The sequence below is a fragment of the Hyla sarda genome, chromosome 3, assembly GCF_029499605.1.
Source record: "Hyla sarda isolate aHylSar1 chromosome 3, aHylSar1.hap1, whole genome shotgun sequence".
NCBI lineage: Eukaryota > Metazoa > Chordata > Amphibia > Anura > Hylidae > Hyla > Hyla sarda.
Genome location: NC_079191.1, coordinates 390,982,693 through 391,001,429, shown reverse-complemented (window position 1 = coordinate 391,001,429; position 18,737 = coordinate 390,982,693). Strand labels below are relative to the sequence as shown.

Sequence of the window (18,737 nt, the reverse complement as noted above, 5' to 3'; positions counted from 1 at the left end):
TACTAAGAGTAACAATTCCTAGGGTCAAACAACTAAGTAACAATTCCTAGGGGTCATACTACTATCAGTAACAATTCCTAGGGGTCATCCTACTAACAGTAACAATTCCTATGAGTCATACTACTAACAACAACAATTCCTGGGGGTCATACTACTGAGAGTAACCATTCCTAGGGGTCATACTACTAACAATAACAATTCCTAGGGGTCATACTACTAACAATAACAATTCCTAGGGGTCATACTACTAAGTAACAATTCCTAGGGGTCATACTACTAAGAGTAACAATTCCTAGGGGGTCATACTACTAAGAGTAACAATTCCTAGGGGCCATACTACTAACAATAACAATTCCTAGGAGTCATACCACTAACAATAACACTTCCTAGGGGTCATACTACTAAGAGTAACAATTCCTAGGGTCAAACAACTAAGTAACAATTCCTAGGGGTCATACTACTATCAGTAACAATTCCTAGGGGTCATACTACTAACAGTAACAATTCCTAGGAGTCATACTACTAACAACAACAATTCCTGGGGGTCATACTACTGAGAGTAACCATTCCTAGGGGTCATACTACTAACAATAACAATTCCTAGGGGTCATACTACTAACAATAACAATTCCTAGGGGTCATACTACTAAGTAACAATTCCTAGGGGTCATACTACTAAGAGTAACAATTCCTAGGGGTCAAACAACTAAGTAACAATTCCTAGGGGTCATACTAACAACAATAACAATTCCTAGGGGTCATACTACTAACAGTAACAATTCCTAGGGGTCATACGACTAACAATAATAATTCCTAGGGGTCATACGACTAACAGTAACAATTCCTAGGGGTCATACGACTAACAGTAACAATTACTAGGGGTAATACGACTAACAGTAACAATTACTAGGGGTAATACGTCTAACAGGCTACTTTCACACTATCTTTACTACATTATAGTCAGTGGGGTCTGTCGGGCGCCGCAGTTTTTCAGAGGGAGAAAAAGATGGCACAAGCTGTATTTTCTTCTCCCGCCATTCTCCCCGGTGGCGGTCACACTACTATGTGCCAATGGTAGTGTGAAAGTAGCCTAACAATTACTAGGGATAATACAACTAACAGTAACAATTAGGGCTGCACAATTGTCATTGCAATTATCAATATGTGATAGCGATCCAATAAACAAATGCTGAAATCACCTACCCCCCCCCCCCCTCTCCATTTTAGGTCTATTCCCCTTAATATGGCGCAAGGCAACAAAAAAACTAAAATAAAAAAAGCTTAGTTACCCCCAGTCCCCCTTTGATTTGCCAGATCCCGTTTGCCTCCGAGCAGTCACAATATCTTCTCTGTGCTTTATTCTTCAGAGACAAGCAGCTGGCTGCAGGACCTTCCCGCACAGCCAATCACTGACTTCAGTGGTGTCCTATCTCGGCCAGTGATTGGCTGCACAGAAAGGTCTTGCAAACAGCTGCTTGTCTCTGAAGGGAGCACAGACATGACACCGGGAGCGCAGAGAACAGGATCTGCAGCCGATCTGCCCTGTGCCCTGGCATCAGAATAAGTGGTATATACAGGAGTGTGGGGGGTGTGGACATCAATTGGGAGTTGACCATTTGTTTATCACATATCAAAATCCTAATATTTACCTCCATAATTGCAATATTACATTTTTCACAATTCGCACAGCTCTAATTATTACTCTTTGAACATAGAACCCCTAAAAACTAATATTTTTAATCAAGACAACATAGCCCAAAGTGCTCAAAAATGATGTTCATAGTGCGACAAATAAAAGGACCATTGATCCAATAGTACAAAATAGCACAAAAAGTGTATGATCGTGGACCAAACCACTCTGTAAGTAAGTGTTTCTAAAGCAGTGTGCCTCCAGCTGTTGCAAAACTACAACTCCCTGAATGCCCGGACAGCCAACGGCTGTCCGGGCATTCTGGGAGTTGTAGTTTTTGCAACAGCTGAAGGCACACTGCTTGGGAAACCAGTGCTGTGGAGTCGGAATCGAGGTCAGATTAAATTTTGGGTACCTGGAGTCGGCAAACAATGCACCGACTCAGACTCCTACTAAATTTAAATTGGAATAAAAAAAAAATAAAGAGCAAAGTTTAAATGTCCCAATTCACAAAATGTTATAATTAATGACTTCTCTATTGTAAGAATAAAGACCAATGCATGAAGTGCCTCAGGTAACCGCAAAACGAACATGTTAAGTGACCGTGAAGAAGCTTTTCATGTGCTTCACTATATGGCACACAACGCACAATTAGGAGCGGCAATACTTATACTTTCCATAGTGTTGTGTTCTGCTGTTACAGGGAACCCATGGGTAACCTAGCCTCTCACTGATAAGGGGTTAAGTAAATATGTTTTTTGCAGGACTAGAGACACTTGTATAAGTGAAGGGAATGGAGGGTCAATACTTCAAGACTGAAGCTCTAAACCATCGGAAAAACTGCTGCCATTCAGCTAAGGCTATAAAAACTTGTAAACTCCAATTGTTAGCTTAAACTTTAAACATGACTATGGGATTCTACTAGGGAAATCATGTTTTATAATAAATGCCCCTTCCTGGATCCTCCCACTCCCCGATCTTCAGCAGCAGATCAGCACACAAAAAGGAGAAGGCAGCAGCTCCTACCCAACTACCTCTCTGCTAGAAGAGCTTAGAAGAACTTGGTGGAACAGTTTCTTGGATTCAACTGTAAAGGGTTTATAAATACATTCGCATATTAATACAGAGGAGTCGTAAGTACAAATAACTGCGGAGTCAGAACATTTATCTACCGACTCCACAGCCCTGTTTGAAACACTGCCAAAAGGGGTTAAAACTTTAATAATATGTATATATTATGCATAGGTCACATGAGGAGCTGTGCACATGCTGGTGGTGACATACTATTGAAAAAAAACAAAGAAAAAAAAAACCCTCATAGGATGGATTGAGTATCCAAATGGAGCAAAGATATCACAATGTATGTCAGTTCACACACCATATTTGTAAGTGTGTGTATATATAAACATATGTATAATCTAAAGAAGTATATAAAAATATATTATATATAAATATATATAACACACGCTCATAAATTCAGACATATGCAGCAGCCAATCTGAACGAGATGTGCTGCAGTGCAGAGCATGGAGAACAGTTCAAAAAACAAAAAGGTAACATTCTGACGAGAGATGAGCAAACTTACAGTAAATTCGATTCGTCACAAACTTCTCGGCTCGGCAGTTGATGTCTTATCCTGCATAAATTAGTTCAGCCTTCAGGTGCTCCCGTGGGCTGGAAAAGGTGGATACAGTCCTAGGAAAGAGTCTCCTAGGACTGTATCCACCTTTTCCAGCCCACGGGAGTAGGGATCGACCGATTATCGGTTTGGCCGATATTATCGGCCGATAATCATGATTTTGGGCATTATCGGTATCGACAATTACCTTGCCGATAATGCCCCGCCCCCCCGACCTGCCGCACCACGACCGCCCCGGCCCCATTGCCTCCCCCATCCCCGGTTTTATTATTACCTGTTCCTGGGGCCCACGCTACTTCTGGCTCCTGCTGCGTCCGGCGTTACGCTGTGCGCAATGACGAGTGACGTGCGCGACGTGACGTCACCGTCAGTGCGCACAGTGACAGCTCAGGAGGACGCCACCGGAGCCAGATGTAGAGTGGACCCCGGGAACAGGTAATTATAAAACCGGGGATAGGGGAGGCAATGGGGCCGGGGCGGTGGGGGTGCGACGTGGCAGTAGGGGGTGTGGAGCGGTGCGGCGATGATAGGACTCAGGACCCCCGTACCGGCAGGGGGAGAGAAGCGGGTGGTGGCGGCGGCGGTCTATGGCACCGCAAAAGCCACTGCAGTGCATTGATTTAAAGCGCCCGCTTTAAATCAATGATCTGCAGCGGTGTCGCTGGGGGATAAATAGCCGATAACTTATACCGGAATATCCTAACCTCCACCGATTATCGATATCGGCCCTAAAAAAACGATATCGGTCGATCCCTACACGGGAGCACCTGAAAGCTGAACTCATTTATGCAGACTAAAGTCATCAACTGCCGAGCTGAGAAGTTTGTGATGAATCGAATTTACTGTAAATTCGCTCATCTCTAATTCTGACAATGCAACCAATCTAGAGTCACTGCTCGGCCCTAACTCTATGAAGATTTATGAAGCCGAGTATATGTAGAATACATGTAACATGCCAAAATATAACAATTTCTAACACCAACAGTTTTATAAAGTGCCAAGAAAAGGGGCGTGGCTAAGAGGAATCGTAAAATACGCCACGAGAATTAATGGCGTGTTCCATTCTTAGGGGGAAAAAAAACCAAGCTAAAAAGGGGTGTATGGAAGTGTGTAACGCAGCGGTCTCCAAATTTTGTACCTCCAGATGTTGCAAAACTACAACTCCCAGCATGCCCGGACAGCCGTCGGCTGTCCGGGCATGCTGGGAGTTGTAGTTTTGCAACACCTGGGGGGCCACAGTTTGGAGACCGCTGGTCTAACATATCTGGAAAGACGCGCCAAATCTATCACGTAATGTGTGCCAACGAGATAAGTTTGGCAAGTTTCTCTCGGTCTGGCCCAGTTTTATCCTATATAAATTTAGGGGGGAAAAAAATTAAACACTTCTGCCCAATTGCATAACTGTTGCGGAATCCACATGATTCAAGTGAAATAAAGGCGTTATGCAAAATGTGTGAAATTTTAGCATTTTTACTCTGTGCTATGCAGGATTCAGCAGGGTCCTTTTTAATTGGCGTTGTTGGCAGGATCGGTAGGGCGGACCCATAGACCCTCATCACCTGATGGAGGCCAAAAGTGCCTATAACTGGCTGGTATCTTACATTAAGTGTTACAATACGTGACCAAAAGCTCCTAAGAATGCAACATAAAAACAAACACGACATACACAGGATACAATGGCGAGAAACAGAGCAAATATCAGCATTATAAGTAACAATGGTAGAGGCTCAGGAACAAGTACAGCAAATATGACACAGAGCATGACGGCCAATGCACATCTATGTCTCATGTTAGGGAAGTGTTCTCCAACCAGGGTGCCTCCAGCTGTTGCAAGACTACAATTCCCAGCATGCCCGGACAGCCAAAGGCTGTCCGGGCATGCTGGGAATTGTAGTCTTGCAACAGCTGGAGGCACCCTGGTTGGAGAACACTGTGTTAGGGTAACGATAAAAGAGAGCAAAGGGGCACCAGCAATCATCAATCTCATTACTGGTCATACGTTGAGTCCCCTATAACATGCACTGTAAGGTTTGGTTGGTTCCGCTTCACTAATTTGTACATTTTATACTTTATACAAGAGTATAAGGCCCAATGACTGCAAGTGTATTATAGGTAGAGATGAGCAAACTTACAGTAAATTCGATTCGTCACGAACTTCTCGCCTCGGCAGTTGATGACTTTTCCTGCATAAATTAGTTCAGCTTTCAGGCGCTCCGATGGGCTGGAAAAGGTGGATACAGTCCTAGGAGACTCTTTCCTAGGAATGTATCCACCTTTTCCAGCCCACCGGAGCACCTGAAGGATGAACTAATTTACGCAGGATAAGACATCAACTGCCGAGCCGAGAAGTTCGTGACGAATCGAATTTACTGTAAGTTCGCTCATCTCTAATTATAGGCCCTTATAATCTCCGAGCTGCATGGATATGGACAGACATTTATCAAGGGGTTAAGTCAGGTTTTCTTTACTATAATTGTCGCAAAATTGTTGCAACTGCGACTACGTGTGTTTTCGTGCGACAATTTGCGTGAAGAACAAGAAAAGTAAGAAAATTCAAACTTGCTGACGTAGTTAATTTTTCAAAATGGATTTGCTTTCGTCAGGTATTTATTAACTGAGACAGTCGCAGTTGCGCAATAAAAAGTCGCAACGGCCGTAAAAATTGACTAAATTTACTCCAGCTCCAACATAGAGCAGGAAACGCTACTGCCGCCCGGGCTCCGACATACTTTCTCCCCGCTACCCTCACTGCGCTACCGGGACACTGCAGTGATTTACATCCCCCCCCCCCACCCCTCTCACCTTCCAGCGCCACATAACTCCCATCTGTCTGCTAACTGTTGCAAGACTACAAGTCCCAGCATGCCCTTACAGTGAGGACACGCTGGGAGTTGTAGTCTTGTAGTAGCAGGAGCTGAGCGGCGCGGGCGGGAGACAAGGGGGGGGGGATGTATATCAGTGTCCCCATCATTATTAAGTGAGGGTAGCGGGGAGGCAGTATGAGGATCCCGGGCGGCTGCACTGTAATGTCAGCCCGGGCTCCTTATAACATATACCGGCGCCGCAGACTCCTAAATCCCCTGCTGTTATTTTACATTTCCCGCTGGGTCCTGTGATTGGCCAGGACCAGCAGCCAGTCACAGGACCCGACCGGAACAGTGACATAACATTAGGGGATATAGGAGTCTGTCAGGGGGAGGTCCGTCAGCACAACCACCCCCACCCCCCCACCCCCCCCGGCCTTCACCTGCACTGTTCCCGGCCTCCGCCCCCACCAGCACCCCTCTCACCCCCCCCCCCCGGCCTTCACCTGCACTGTGCCCGGCCTCCGCTCCCACGTCTTCCGTTGCACCGGCCTGACATCCCTCCGTCAGTGACATCACTCGCAGGGCACCCGGAGAGAAGGATCGCTGCGCTGGATGGGTGAGTGTGTGTGTGTCTCTCTGTCTGTGTGTGACTCTCTGTGTGTGTGTGCCCGGGCTCCCTTTGCAGGACTACAACTTCCAGCATGCCCTTACTGTAAGAACATGCTCGGAGTTGTAGTTGTGCAGTGCAGGCGAATGACAAGCTTGTCCCCTGCCCCCAGCTGCAGGACTACAACTCCCAGCATGTCCTTACTCTAAGGGCATGCTGGGAGTTGTAGTCGTGCAGGGCGGGAGATGTGCAAGCAGGTAATAATACATGTACTAACCCTTTTTTTTTTTTCTCATTTCAGATCCGCGTATCCTGTGGACTCCTTCAGATTCGGTGGACTACTTCGATGACCAGCGTTTTTCTTTGTTTGATTTTAATAAAATGGTTAACGAGGGCTTGTGGGGGAGTTTTTATTTGTAATAAAAAAAAATTTAAACCTGTTGTGTTTTTTCCTTACTTTACTTGACAGGCTTAGTAGTGGAAGCTGCCTTATAGACTGAGTACAATACTGAGCTGGGCTTAGCGTTAGCCACAAAAACAGCTAGCGCTAACCCCCAATTATTACCCCGGTATCCAACGCCACAGGGGTGCCGGGAAGAGCCGGTACTAACAGGCCCGGAGCATCAAAAATGGTGCTCCTTGGCCTAGGCGGTAACAGGCTGGCGTTATTTAAGCTGGGGAGGGTCAGTAACAATGGTCCCCGCCCACCCTGGTAACGTCAGGCTGTTACTGTTTGGTTGGTATTTGGCTGAGAATAAAAATAGGGGGGACCTTATGCATTTTTTTATTTAAATAATTAAATATTAAAAAAAAAACAAAAAACACATAGGGTCCCCCCTATTTTTATTCTCAGCCAAATACCAAACAGTAACAGCCTGACGTTACCAGGATGGGCGAGGACCATTGTTACTGGCCCTCCCCAGCCTAAATAACGCCAGCATGTTACCGCCTAGGCCAAGGAGCGCCATTTTTGACGCTCCTGGCCTGTTGGTACCGGCTCTTCCCGGCACCCCTGTGGTGTTGGGTACCGGGGTAATAATTGGGGGTTAGCGCTAGCTGATTTTGTGGCTAACGCTAAGCCTGGCTTAGTAATGGACTCGGTCTTTAAGACAGCTTCCACTACTAAGCCTGTCCAGTAAAAAAAAAAAAAAAAAAAAAAAAACACACAACAGGTTTAAAAAATTAATTAATTACAAAAAAAAAACACTCCCCCACAAGCCCTCGTTAACCATTTTATTAACATCAAGCAAAGAAAAACGCTGGTCGTCGAAGTAGTCCACCGAATCTGAAGGAGTCCACAGGATACACGGATCTGTAGAAGAAGTAACAAATAAAAAATAAAAAATGAGTAAGAACATTTAGGGAGAAAAAAACTGTTAAAAAAATGTAATAAACACACACAAAAAATGGTACAGAACTTGCTTACCAAAGCAACGATGATAAATGTCCCCGATGGTGCCTATAGATATCTATAGAGCCCTGAAGTATGTCTATGTCTCCAATTGTATAAGAAGGCCATTTCTGGTAAAAGGTCCATCAAATGCCATATTAGATGTCTTCTTCCAAAGAAACGATCTCCCCATAATACAGCACTGCATGAAAACACTATATGGGGGGCGAAGAGCGGGGGCGAGGCAGGGCGAAGAGCGGGGGCGAGGCATGGCGAAGAGCGGGGGCGAGGCAGGGCGAAGAGCGGGGGCGAGGCAGGGCGAAGAGCGGGGGCGAGGCAGGGCGAAGAGCGGGGGCGAGGCAGGGCGAAGAGCGGGGGCGAGGCAGGGCGAAGAGCGGGGGCGAGGCAGGGCGAAGAGCGGGGGCGAGGCAGGGCGAAGAGCGGGGGCGAGGCAGGGCGAAGAGCGGGGGCGAGGCAGGGCGAAGAGCGGGGGCGAGGCAGGGCGAAGAGCGCGGGCGAGGCAGGGCGAAGAGCGCGGGCGAGGCAGGGCGAAGAGCGCGGGCGAGGCAGGGCGAAGAGCGCGGGCGAGACAGGGCGAAGAGCGCGGGCGAGACAGGGCGAAGAGCGCGGGCGAGACAGGGCGAAGAGCGCGGGCGAGACAGGGCGAAGAGCGCGGGCGAGACAGGGCGATGTATTGTATTGCACATTCATCTATCGCGCGTGAGACAGAGCGAAGAGCACGCACGAGACTCGCTCTTGTCTAAGAGCACCTACCTAAGGTGGGTGCTCTTAGACCAGACCACCTACCTTATCTAGACCAGATGTTATGACAGATGTTGAGCTCCACATTTATTATGCATTATTTGAGAAGACCACTTTGTGTGCATTTATTTCTTTACTACACTGTAGATAGATGAATGTACAATACAGACCAGACAGATAGAGATGTATGAGAGACAGATAACTGGGAATAATTTACTCAAAGTGAGACCGTGAACTGAGTGACATTTATCAAAAATAGTGAAGGAAAAAAGCTGTTGTCCATAGCAGCCACATTGCTCCTACCACCCCATCTCTTTGTCTCCTCACTATTCTACTGGTTACACCATAGACATCTGACATATTTCACATGCACGTTGCAGAGTATTGCGCCACAGTTATGTCAAACTTTACACAGAGACAAAATAAGGAAATCAAAATAACACAGACACTAAACAGAAGTAATAATAAAAACAAAAGTATCAAAATAAAGGAAGCTCCCCCACCCAACCTCGCGCTCCCCCCACCCAACCCCGCGCTCCCCCAAACCCCAAGAGTAAGAAGAGTGTAATTAAACCAAACCACAGGGAGGGGGGGAGGGGAGAGATAGGGCCGGGAAGAATCCCCAAATATCCGAATCCCAAGACAGCAGCCTCCGTGACAAAGACTTGTGGTCCTGCCAAGGAAGACAGATGTAAAGCCCCTCCTGAGGGGGCAGCGTGGGACACTCAGAATTAAACAACAAAGCGCTATTTAACCCCTTCCGGCCCGAGAAGCAGGAGGCCTGGAAGAACTACAGATCTCTACGTTCACTAAACACCAAACGTGAAGCCCGAAGAAACAGACCCATGGGAAGTCAATGGCGGATCCCATCCTGCATATACAATGCTCAATGTAATAACCCTTTGTGTGCCGTTTCTGCAGACAGTAAATCCATCTCCTGGTAATCCTGCATGGAAATGACAATAAATCTGACATGATCTATGGTGGGGATTGTACACAGCACAGATAGAAAGGACCGGACGCCCATTGTCAGACCCCAACCAGTGCTATATAAGCAGTGATCCCCAAAGGGCGGCCATCCGGCTGCTGGAGAACTACAACTCCCAGCATGTCCTGACAGCTCGCATTGATAGACCTCCCATTGTCAGATCCCAACCATTGCTATAAAAACAATACCCCGCCAATGTGTGGCTCTCCAGCTGTTGCAAAACTACAACTCCCAGCATGTTCTGACAGCTAGCAACAACCAGTCCCCTAATCTCAGGCCCCAACCAATGCATTGATCCCTTATTTATGGGCCTCCAGCTATTGCAAGACTACAACTCCCAGCGTGCACTGACAGCTAGCTATAACTAGCCTGCCATTGCCAGATCCAAACTACTGCTATAAAGCATTGATTCACAATGTGGGGCTCCCCAGCTGCTGCAAAACTACAACTCCCAGCATGCCCTGACAGCCAACGGCTGTCAGGGCATGCTGGGAGTTGTAGTTTCGCAACAGCTGGAGAGCCACATATTGCAGAACACAACTATCTAGGAATTATACATAAGGCGGCTGTCGGGGCATGCTGGGAGTTGTAGTCTTGCAACAACTGGAGAGTCCAACATTGAAATATAACAATTTTGCACAAGCAGGCTGTCAGGGCATCCTGGGAGTTGTAGTTGTACAAAGGCTTGGATGCCACATGTTAGGGATCAATAATTCGCACACATATAAGAATCAAACCTAAGCAAAGGAAATTTGGCAATTCTCCATCATTAGCCTTGACAGGATGGAACGCTGCCTGGGCATGCTGAGAGTTGTAGTCTCAAACACTGGAACCTCATACAAGCAGCGATCTTGTACAATTTCCCATCAGCAGAATCTAAGCGTCCTGTAGCCTCCGGCCATATCAGACGCAACAAAGGAAAATCAGAACATTTTATAACAATGCTATTTTTTTTTAACCATTTGGTTTATTTTAACCAATTTATTTTTTTGCCAATAAACATAGAAATTAAAGCAAATATTTTAGTGCATAAAACAGGCGGCCGGGGCTGCGATCAATGCCACATCCACCGCCATGTATAAATCCTGGAAATGTCACCTGACTTCTAGCTCAGGTGCAGGGTCATAGATTTAATAGTGCAGGATAATACAGCCAGGTGTATGTATAAATAGAGGAGGGCAGAATATTTAGGGGGTGCAGGGTAAGGATTGGGGTGCAGCCTCCACCCTCTCATCAGGAGAGGAGAACAAAGCCCGGCTCCGTACAATAGACAGCAGCTGACGGGAGATGGGGGCCCCCCGCAGCAGTTACACACACACAGCAGGGAGGCCGGAGCCTTCCCCCATGACTTACAGCGATCTCGGGCTGAGTGCGGCGCTCCCCCGGCCGGATGAAGAGCCCTGGTCACAGGCCTGGAGCTGCTGTCACGATGACGGTGTCTATGGAGCCGCTGCTGCCCCTCCGGAGTGACAACAATGAATGGTGACAGATGGAGCAGGGGTGACGCCCTCTATGGATCCCGGGTGTGGACGGGACCTCCCGGCGGAGCACAGCGACCACCACTCCCGGCTACGAGACAGGAACTGCTACCCAGCGGCAGCGACAACGACGGAGATACTGCTGGAGGCGAAGGGATCGCTAGCCGGTGACGTCAGCACGCACCGCCATAAACACAGAGGAGAGAAGAATTACAGGGGAGAACGTCAAGACGCACGTACAAGGCATGGTGGGTAGTGTAGTTTATTACGGGGTTAACTTATTAAAGTGACAGGAACACAATTTTTGTTTAGTATTTTAGATAAGAATTTATGCCTGGAAGGTGAATCTTAAAGGAATGTACCACACACACATACACACACACACACACACACACACTCACATTAGGTGCAGTATAGTTCCCCCCATTAGGTGCAGTACAGTTCCCCCACATTAGGTGCAGTATAGTCCCCCACATTAGGTGCAGTATAGTTCCCCACATTAGGTGCAGTATAGCTCCCCCACATTAGGTGCGGTATACTTCCCCCACATTAGGCGCGGTATAGCTCCCCCACATTAGGTGCAGTATAGTTCCCCACATTAGGTGCAGTATAGTTCCCCACATTAGGTGCAGTATAGTTCCCCACATTAGGTGCAGTATAGCTCCCCCACATTAGGTGCAGTATAGCTCCCCCACATTAGGTGGAGTATAGCTCCCCCACATTAGGTGCAGAATAGTTCCCCACATAAGGTGCAGTATTGCTCCCCACATTAGGTGCAGAATAGTTCCCCACAGTAGGTACAGTATAGCTCCCCACATTAGGTGCAGTATAGCTCCCCACATTAGGTGCAGTTTAGCTCCCCACATTAGGTGCAGTATAGCTCCCCACATTAGGTGCAGAATAGTTCCCCACATTAGGTGCAGTATAGCTCCCCACATTAGGTGCAGTATAGCTCCCCACATTAGGAAGAAGCAGGTTCCCCACATTAGGTGCAGTATAGTTCCCCACATTAGGTGCAGTATAGTTCCCCACATTAGGTGCAGTATAGTTCCCCACATTAGGTGCAGTATAGCTCCCACACATTAGGTGCAGTATAGCTCCCCCACATTAGGTGCAGAATAGTTCCCCACATTAGGTGCAGTATAGCTCCCCACATTAGGTGCAGTATAGCTCCCCACATTAGGAAGAAGCAGGTTCCCCACATTAGGTGCAGTATAGTTCCCCACATTAGGTGCAGTATAGTTCCCCACATTAGGTGCAGTATAGTTCCCCACATTAGGTGCAGTAAAGCTCCCACACATTAGGTGCAGTATAGCTCCCCCACATTAGGTGCAGAATAGTTCCCCACATTAGGTGCAGTATAGCTCCCCCACATTAGGTGCAGTATAGTTCCCCACATTAGGTGCAGTATAGCTCCCCCACATTAGGTGCAGTATAGCTCCCCCACATTAGGTGCAGTATAGCTCCCCCACATTAGGTGCAGAATAGTTCCCCACATAAGGTGCAGTATTGCTCCCCACATTAGGTGCAGAATAGTTCCCCACATTAGGTGCAGTATAGCTCCCCACATTAGGTGCAGTATAGCTCCCCACATTAGGAAGAAGCAGGTTCCCCACATTAGGTGCAGTATAGTTCCCCACATTAGGTGCAGTATAGTTCCCCACATTAGGTGCAGAATAGTTCCCCACATTAGGTGCAGTATAGCTCCCCACATTAGATGCAGTATAGCCCCACATTAGGAAGAAGCAGGTTCCCCACATTAGGTGCAGAATAGTTCCCCACATTAGGTGCAGTATAGCTCCCCACATTAGGTGCAGTATAGCTCCCCCACATTAGGTGCAGTATAGCTCCTCACATTAGGTGCAGTATAGCTCCCCACATTAGGTGCAGAATAGTTCCCCACATAAGGTGCAGTATAGCTCCCCACATTAGGTTGGCAGTATAGTTCCCCCACATTAGGTGCAGTATAGTTCCCCCACATTAGGTGCAGTATAGCTCCCCACATTAGGTGCAGAATAGTTCCCCACATAAGGTGCAGTATAGCTCCCCACATTAGGTTGGCAGTATAGTTCCCCCACATTAGGTGCAGTATAGTTCCCCCACATTAGGTGCAGTAGAGTTCCCCCACATTAGGTGCAGTATAGCTCCCCACATTAGGTTGGCAGTATAGCTCCCCACATTAGGTTGGCAGTATAGCTCCCCACATTAGGTGCAGTATAGTTCCCCCACATTAGGTGCAGTAGAGTTCCCCCACATTAGGTGCAGTAAAGCTCCCACACATTAGGTGCAGTATAGCTCCCCACATTAGGTTGGCAGTATAGCTCCCCACATTAGGTTGGCAGTATAGCTCCCCACATTAGGTGCAGTATAGTTCCCCCACATTAGGTGCAGTAGAGTTCCCCCACATTAGGTGCAGTATAGCTCCCACACATTAGGTGCAGTATAGCTCCCACATTAGGTTGGCAGTATAGCCCCCCACATTAGGTGCAGTATAGCTCCCACATTAGGTTGGCAGTATAGCTCTCTGCATTAGGTGCAGTATAGCTCCCACATTAGGTGCAGTATAGCTCCCACATTAGGTTGGCAGTATAGCCCCCCACATTAGGTGCAGTATAGCTCCCCACATTAGGTGTAGTATAGCCCCACATTAGGTAGTAGCAGGTTCCCCAAATTCGGTAGCATTGTCGTTCCCCCAAAATAAATTTGTCTGAGTCCTTAAAGGGGTATTCCAAAGGATAGGGGATAAGATGCCTGATCGCAGGGGGTCCCGCCGCTGAGGACCCCCGTGATCTTGCACACCGCACCCCGTTAAAATCAGTCCCAGGAGCGAACACACTCCGGTTCTGATTACTGTCGATCACGGGGCCGGATGCAAGCCTATGGGAGGGGGCGTGACAGCTGTGACAACTACGCCCCCTCCCATAGACTTGCATTGAGAGGGCGGGGTGTCACATGGGGCGGACTCGTGACATCACACGGTGGCGGAGCCGTGACGTCACAATGCTCTGGCCCCGTGATCGACAGTAATCAGACCCGGGACGTACACGCTTCGGGGACTGATTTTAACGGGGTGCGGCGTGCAAGATCCCAGGGGTCCCCAGCGGAGGGACCCCCGCGATCAGGCATCTTATCCCCTATCCTTTGTATGGAGGATAAGATGTCTAAGTGCCGGAGTACCCCTTTAAGGCCCAAATGGGCTGAGTCCTTAAGGGGTTAAAAAATGTCCGGTTGCATCCGTTTTTTAAGAAAAAAACATATACGTTTTTTAACTTTTCACTCCATTATGAATAAAGTTTCATTTGTTTGATTAAAATTCCAAGAAAAAAAAACTGCTAAGTCAAAAACCGTACGGTGAAAACCGGATGGAACGGTATGCACATACAGTTCTGTAGAGTTCCCATTGACTCCCATGTTAAAAAAAAAAAAAAAAAAAAAAACGGATACGGTTTAATACAGTTTTTCACCCGGACCAAAAACCGTGGTAGACTACGGTTTTGGGTACCGGAAAAAAACTGACAAAACCATACAGTATGCAAAACGGACACAACCTGATGCATATTTTGGCATACAGTTTTCAATGGAGAGTCAATGCATACGGTTTTCAATACGGTTTTCACATAGAAAATGGAAACTTTATTGCAAAAACTTGGTGTGAATGCACCCTAACTGTATGTAATCACTTATATGGCCTGTAGTGGTAATGATGGGGGTTGTTGTCAGTCACCTGATATAACTGTATGTAATCACTTATATGGTCTGTAGTGGTAATGATGGTAGTTATTGTCAGTCTGTCTAATGTTATTGCTGTTAAAGGGGTACTCCGCTGCACGGTGGGACCCCCGCGATCCATCATCTTATCCCCTATCCTTTGGAAAGGGGATAAGATGTGTGAAGCGGAGTACCCCTGTGGCGGAACTCCTGCGATCTAGCATCTTATCTCCTATCCTGGCGTGGCATGATGGTGATGGCTAGGGGTGTGGCCGAGGGCATGATTAGTGGACGTGGCTTCTCCCTCTTTGCTCTCAGCAAAAGTTGGGAGGTATGTAACCTTATAATATCCCAGTACAGGAAATGGTCCTGTACTACCCTTAGGCCCTATCAGGTTGATACCCTCAGTGATCTGGGGGCTCTTCTGCAAGGTCTCCCCCTGTTGTTCCAGAATGTTGTGTGTATTCCTTTAATGCCTAGACAGTCTCCTAATGTATAGGTAGTACAATGGACCTGTGGGAGGTATAAAGGACCTATGTAAGTCTGTCACATGTAATGTTACGCAGTCACATGATTTGTTGTCACATGTTCTCACAGACAGCACCAGCTTAATCTATGACCCGCAGCTTGACCAATGGGCTTTAGTCCAGCCCCCCACTATATAAAGGAGCCATTACAATTCAGTCTCTCCTCTTCTGCTGCAAGCAGCTCATGGAGATCAAGTCTTTGCTGAGGAACAGTTAACACCAGAGATCTCAGTGCAAGTGATCAGCATCTGAAAGACCCCAAAAGCTACAGTCATTCCAGTAAGTCTCAAGTCTATATCTGCTGTCACTGAAACTAGTCAAGTCCTGCATATAGTCAAGTCAAGTTCAATCTCAAGTCAAGTTAATTACAAGTACATTGGTCCAGCAAGCTGTGAGGTCCTTCTGGGTCCTGGTCACCTCTCTGGGATACTGGCCTAGCTGTGAAGATAATTCCATCTGTCTTATACTCAGTAAAGCCTCAGTTTGACCATAACTGGTTGTGGACTCTCATTTCACTTCTAGCAACTGGGATAGCTGAGAAACTGCGTGTGGTGTTCCGGAACCCTAAAACCACACTGGCGTCACGAACACTAGGGGTTAACAACATCTTGCCCCCGGGGTTAATACCATCTGATCCCACCACTCACACCGCTACACTCGTGGTCCCGCCATACACCGGTGAGTCACCACACAGTGTACACACGCAGCTGAGCACTACGCACTCGCACACATAGCTCTACACTGTACACACCCAACTGAGCACTACATACACGCACACACAGCTCTATACTGTACACACCCAAGTGAGCACTACGCACACGCACACACAGCTCTATACTGTACACACCCAACTGAGCACTACATACACGCACACACAGCTCTATACTGCACACACCCAGCTGAGCACTACATACACGCACACACACACACACACACAGCTCTACCCTGTACACACACACAGCACTACACTATACCAGGGCTCAAGTCCTCCAGGAACTCATGGGAACGGAGTTCCTGCACTTTTTCCACAGCAGGAACGCAGTTCCCTTTAGTAGGGGTCCTGCAGGACACGCCCTTAAAGGGGTACTCCGCCCCTAGACATCATATCCCCTATCCAAAGTATAGGGGATAAGATGTCTTATCGCGGGGGTCCCGCTGCTGGGGACCCCCGCGATCTCGGCTGCGGCACCCCAGACATCTGGTGCACGGAGCGAGCTTCGCTCCGTGCTGGATGACTGGTGATGTGGGCCAGAGGCTCGTGATGACCCAGTAATGCCCACTCAATACAAGTCTATGGAAGGGGGCGTGGCGGCCATCACGCCCCCTCCCATAGATTTGCATTGAGGGGCCGTGACGTCACGAGCCTCCGGTGATGCACCCAATGCTCTAAACGAACACCGGGTGCAGTAGGGAGAACGTGGGGGTCTTCAGCAGCGGTACCCCCGGGATCAGACATCTTATCCCCTATCCTTTGCATAGTGTATAAGATGTCTAGTACCCCTTTAAGTGGAAATCTTGGGTGAGTTCCCACACTTTTTTTTCCCAGGACTTGACCCCTGCACTATACACACACACAGCTCTGTACTTTACACACACAGAGCTATACTATACTGTACACTTTCACACAAACACACACAGCTCTGTACTATACACACACACACAGCTCTGTACTTTAACCCCTTAAGGACCAAGGACGTACCGGTACGTCCTTGGTCCTGCTCTTCTGATATAACGCGGGGTTACACAGTAACCCCACGTCATATCACGGCGGGCCTGGCGTCATAGTGAAGCCGGGACCCGCCTCTAATAGCGCGCAGCGCCGATCGCGGCGCCGCGCGCTATTAACCCTTTAGCCGCGCGCTCAAAGCTGAGCCGCGCGGCTAAAAGTGAAAGTGAAAGTTCCCGGCTAGCTCAGTCGGGCTGTTCGGGATAGCCGCGGCTAATCGCGGCATCCCGAACAGCTGACAGGACAGCGGGAGGGCCCCTTCCTGCCTCCTCGCTGTCCGATCGCCGAATGACTGCTCAGTGCCTGAGATCCAGGCATGAGCAGTCATCCGGCAGATTCGTCGATCACTGGTTTCCTATGAGAAACCAGTGATCAACATAGAAGATCAGTGTGTGCAGTGTTATAGGTCCCTATGGGACCTATAACACTGCAAAAAAAAAGTGAAAAAAAAAAGTGAATAAAGATCATTTAACTCCTCCCCTATTAAAAGTTTGAATCACCCCCCTTTTCCAATAATAAAAAAAACACAGTGTAAATAAAAATAAAAATAAACATATATGGTATCACCGCGTGCGGAAATGTCCGAATTATAAAAATATATCATTAATTAAACCGCTCGGTTAATGGCGTGCGCGCAAAAAAATTCCAAATTCCAAAATAGTGCATTTTTGGTCACTTTTTATATCATTTAAAAATGAATAAAAAGTGATCAATAAGTCCTATCAATACAAAAATGGTACCGTTAAAAACTTCAGATCACGGCGCAAAAAATGAGCGCTCACACCGCCCCATACACGGAAAAATAAAAAAGTTATAGGGGTCAGAAGATGACAATTTTAAACGTATTAATTTTCCTGCATGTCGTTATGATTTTTTCCAGAAGTCCGACAAAATCAAACCTATATAAGTAGGGTATCATTTTAATCGTATGGACCTACAGAATACATATCAGGTGTCATTTTTACCGAAAAATGTACTACGTAGAAACGGAAGCCCCCAAAAGTTACAAAACAGCGTTTTTTTTTCAATTTTGTCGCACAATGATTTTTTTTCCCGCTTCACCATAGATTTTTGGGCAAAATGACTGACGTCATTACAAAGTAGAATTGGTGGCACAAAAAATAAGCCATCATATGGATTTTTAGGTGTAAATTTGAAAGAGTTATGATTTTTTAAAGGCAAGGAGCAAAAAACGAAAATGCAAAAACGGAAAAACCTCCAGTCCTTAAGGGGTTAAACCTACACACACAGAGCTATACTATACTGCACACTTTCACACACACACACAGCTCTGTACTATACACACACACACACAGAGCTATACTATACTGCACACTTTCACACACACACACAGCTCTGTACTTTACACACACACACACAGAGCTATACTATACTGTACACTTTCACACAAACACACACAGCTCTGTACTGTACACACACACACACACACACAGAGCTATACTATACTGCACACT

General features: G+C 47.2%; 1 protein-coding gene across 3 annotated transcripts in view; it reads right to left on the bottom strand.

Moving 5' to 3' along the window:
- Positions 1-11,448, bottom strand: part of PELI1 (pellino E3 ubiquitin protein ligase 1) — a 65,549-nt gene extending 54,101 nt beyond the window's left edge. Inside the window, exon 1 of one of the 3 annotated variants that reach the window (XM_056567980.1) lies at positions 11,177-11,448. The gene's annotated coding sequence lies outside the window, so the exon portion shown is untranslated. The remainder of the gene's footprint in view (positions 1-11,176) is intronic. The other 2 variants (XM_056567979.1, XM_056567981.1) reach the window with 2 other exon arrangements.
- Between the last annotated feature and the right edge of the window lie 7,289 nt (positions 11,449-18,737).